We start from the raw sequence: 4,570 nt of genomic DNA, 5'->3' as shown, positions 1-4,570 counted from the left end.
TTAATTTTGTTCTTCCATAGCTAATATATTTTATGTATATGCTTTAATGATTTTTTTCTTTAAAATAAGCTTTGGACAATTACATTTTTTGTGTATCTTGGTATAATCTTATTCAAAGTTCTTGTGCAAAACCTTCATTGTTCTTGGAAATGTGGTGTTATAAGATCAACTAAATTCAGGAATTTTAAATCTTTAAGTATTCATTGCCTACCCCTTTCTACTTTGAGGATTCTAATTATATGAGTATAAGCTTCTTGATTTTGACACAGAGCGAACTACTGCATGACTGATCTGTGATTTCTTTCTTCTTCATTTTTATTTTGGACCGTTTTGATTATTCAATTAAGTTTGTTAATAATTTATTTATGGTGTGCAATCTATTAATCTCTTGCGATGTGTTCATTTCAGGAATATTTCTCTAAAAATCACTCTTCTTTAGGGTTAGATTAGGGTTAGGAAAAAAATTAAAAAGAAAATAGCAATCACTCTTCTACATCTTATATCTTTCACATTTCAATATTTGTCTACAATTTTTAATATGATGTGCAATTATTGATCTTCAATAGATTTAATAAAAAAAGAAAGAAGAAAGTCTCGCAGGCGGCCTACAGCTTTTTTCATTGCATGAGACCCTGATGTGCATAGGTGGGTCACCCCTGAAGCACTGGTAACACTGGAGTTAGAAAAATAGAAACATAATTGTAATACAGCAAAGGGCTCCAAGTCTCACTATAGACGCCCACATCTGTCCTGGAGATCGTGAGGAGGACCTGGCTCCACTGGCCTTGGGAACACCAGCTCTGAACTCTTGATCACACTGTCGCTCCCTTGTGCTTCCGTGAGGAATTTTGCATTTATGCAATGGAGCAAACAAAGACACTGATCTCATGTATTACTTTATTTATTTATTTATTTATTTATTTATTTATTTATTAGTATTTAGGACAGGGAGTACAGAGGGTCACTGCATAGATGAGACTTGTAGTGATCCTCCTGTTTACAGCCTCCCAGGAGCTGCCTCTACAGGGGGACACCATCATGCCGAGTCTCAATTGCCCTCTCAGTGAGCCCTGCAGGAGGGGTATGCTCGGCAGGTCCAGGGATAGAACGTCCACCCCTGCACTTGCCCAAACAGGTGCTTTAATCCACTGAGCTATTTGGCTGGCCCTTCATGAATTGTTTGAATGCATAAAAGTAAATTAAGATTATGAATTATAAGTGAATAAAAAATACATAAAATTCTTATTTATAATATTGCTTTCCATACATGTGACCGACTAAATGGGTTAACTGAATTTTGTGCTTTAACTGTGGGAAATTATTAGAAAAAAACTTGGGCTTCCTGTTATGTCCTCTAAGACTGAGTTCTCATTCCTTCTTAGAGGCTGCTTAGCAGTAACTGTTTCTTGTCAAGGCAGTGAGCTAAAACAAACTCCTTCCCTAACCATCTCCTGTAAACATAGTCAGCTTAAAATGCATTTATAAAAATATGTGCTTAACAATAAACTGTAAAAAACCTTTAATGACGCAGTTTGCAGCTCTGTCAAATAAAGGCAGTTTTCTGTTGTTCTGTGCTGGAAAACAAATTCGCTTACCAAACTGGACGTGATTTCTGTTATAAACACCCCCCTGCTACCTACGTTCTATTGCCGATCAGTCTTCTCCTGCGTGAGAAATGGCTGATGGCCTGCACTCAGTAATAAAGGCTCCACTCAAATCTTAATTAGATCTTTGATCTGGTTCCTTGCTGACTGACCCATAACACCTATAAATTCACATCTAATCTGGCTTGAAATTCTGCTGCTTCCTGTCCATGGAGGTCTCTAGATAGCAGGAGGAGATGCAAATCAGGCCCCTGTCTCCCACTTTAAACCATCCAGCTCTCACCCTGCAGCTCTGGAGAGACACCCCGCTCTGGGCAGCAGCTGTCTCCCCTTGGTGATCAGGACGGAGCACACACAGCACACCATGGAGCTGGTGTTGAGCTGGGTTGTATTTATCACTAAGTTAAAAGGTGATGCATAAGAAGCAAGAGACACTGAGTGTGTGACTGGCTTGAGTGGGATACACAGTGGACATGTGTGATGTTTACTGAGCAGGATGTGTCTGTGCTTGCAGGTGTCCAGGCTGAGGTGCAGCTGGTGGAGTCCGGGGGAGGCTTGGTGCAGCCTGGCGGGTCCCTGAGACTCTCCTGTGCAGCCTCAGGATTCACCTTCAGTAACTCTTGGATGCATTGGATCTGACAAGCTCCAGGAAAGGGACTCGAGTGGGTTGGGCTTATTAAAAACCAGGCTAGTACTTATGCCACGGAATATGCTACATCTGTGAAAGGCCGATTCACCATCTTCAGGGATGACCCCAAGAGCACGCTGTCTCTGCAAATGACCCAAATGAAAACCGAGGACACGGCTGTGTATTACTGTGCAAGAGACACAGTGAGAGGGCGTCAGTGGGAGCCCAGACCTAAACCTCCCTGTTGCGATGCTCGAGACCAGCAGGGGGCGCAAAGGACACACTGAGTTCAGTGTCAGTGTGCAGGACAGATGAAGAGAGTGAATGTCCTTTGATCTGAGGAACTGACACTTCCGGTCCATGTGACATAATCCCCAAGAGACTCTCCAGACCTTTTCCAATCCTCCAGCTTCAGCAGCAGAGGAACCAGGTGCAATCTCACCTCACTGTCCTGTTCGGTGGGGAGAGCACCAAAGCTGACTGGGGTTCAGGAAGAGGCATCAGGGCAGAGGGGACAGGGCGCTGCGTGGCGTGGAGGAAAAGTGGAAACAGGGCAGGTCAGTGCTGCACACAGGAGAAATGGGGACCAGAGAAAAGAGGGGCTGGTGTTTCCTCATGCAATCTGTACAGCCTTTTCTCCTTCTCCCATCAAAGTCAGGGCCCCAAAACCTGGGCTGCAAGTAACATGGGGGAGAGGAAGGGAATGAGGGGGTCAAGGGCGTTGCAAGGACAGGCTAGGATGAGGAAGAGGGAGCCCTGGATTTTACGTTTCTCGGAAGTTTCATTTATAATATACATTCCCAACAGCACATGTAATCCAATGTCATTTTGAAGGAATCTTGTCATGATTATTCTCTGGTCAGTTGGACCTCAACCTGAGGAACGAACAACACAGGCACCATGTTCAACTTTCCAATGAAAAAGATTTAATAGTGACATTCCCTTTTCACCACCAGTTTGGATATGTAGAACAGAGGCACAAGAGAAATAGTCCAGGCTGAATAATGGATAAAGCTTTAGAAACTTAAATCGTATACTTTGTCCATATATAACTGCGTAAATCAAACACAGAGCTCATCTAATTGCTTTTTAATTATTATTATTATTTTCTATTTAGTACAGGGTCTCGCTACACAGATTAAACTCATAGCGTTTCTCCTCTCTTCAGCTTCCCAAGCGCTGGGATTACAGGCGTGGGCCACCCTACCCAGTCTCCATCGCTAGCTCAGCGTGCCCCAGGGGCGGGGCCACCACAGGAGGCCAGGGATCCAACCTGGCCGCTGCTCTCTGACTAAGCAGGTACTTTAGTCCGCTGGACTATCTTTGCCAGTCCTTAATTGTCTTTATAGATATTTTATTTTTCCTTGGTTTTTATTCACTTTTTTTTTTTTTTTTTACTTCCTTCCTTGGGACAAGGAACTCTTTAGTTTTCCTCCTGTGGCTCAGGTAGGTTAGCTGGATTTTAGAAGTCTGATTTCCTGTGAGGATCTGAAGCTTCAGGTCCAGGTGGCAGAATCCCCAGGAGACTGCAGCGAGGAGTCAATACTTAGCTTTCATGTCCTGAGTTAGAAATTGTATTTATTAAAAGATATGTTCTCCCCTGTACATATGTTTAGATGTCATTTTTGGAGGCAACATGACTCTTTTCTGCTCATCAGGGCTGGAGTCTGAAGGCACACAGCCAACATGTTGAATTTTTTTGAATCCCACAGTAAAGCATCCCACTGATATTTCTTTATCATCACCAGGTTAAGTATTTAGCATGAGAGGCATGAGAACTTGAGAGAGACAATCCAGGCCAGAGAATGGATAATCCTTTTTAAAAGTGTAAAGTCTTAGGGCTACCAGATTGCTCATTGTACTAAATCACCTGCTTTGGTAGAGCGCAGTGGGCGGTTTGATCGCGCCTGTGCTGTGCCGGCCCCGCCCCTTTGGGCGTGCCCAAGACTTTGTTTTTATTTATTTATTTTTTTTATTTTTTACACAAAAGAAAAAGATTTTATTGGTAGTATGCCCTGGATGAGGGATACAGCATTTGACTGTGTTCACATTGTACCAAGACCTTCAAAACTTGATTCAAAGCCTGACTGGCCCAGACTTCAGGCCAGCCAGCCGCCCTCCCCTGGGCCCCTGCTACCTTGGCAGATACACATATCTTAATTTTCAGGATGCTCAGCTGGGGCATCTGAGTGGCCCCCTCCCATACAGTCCTTGTAAAACTGCTATTCAGGGCAACTCTGTAGTTTGAGGCAAAACCCAGAGCCAAATTAGGGCTTCTAAGCCCCCTGCCTGGGCCACCTCCCTGGAACATTTGGGCTTGTCACAGATTCCTGGAGGG

General features: G+C 43.7%; 1 pseudogene; it reads left to right on the top strand.

Moving 5' to 3' along the window:
• The first annotated feature begins 1,968 nt into the window (after positions 1-1,968).
• LOC111814016 lies at positions 1,969-2,519 on the top strand (annotated as a pseudogene).
• Positions 2,520-4,570: the final 2,051 nt, after the last annotated feature.

This window comes from Octodon degus, unplaced genomic scaffold (assembly GCF_000260255.1).
Source record: "Octodon degus isolate 3935 unplaced genomic scaffold, OctDeg1.0 scaffold00255, whole genome shotgun sequence".
NCBI lineage: Eukaryota > Metazoa > Chordata > Mammalia > Rodentia > Octodontidae > Octodon > Octodon degus.
The sequence above is the reverse complement of the archived record's forward strand: the minus strand, read 5'-3'. Positions and strand labels throughout refer to the sequence as shown.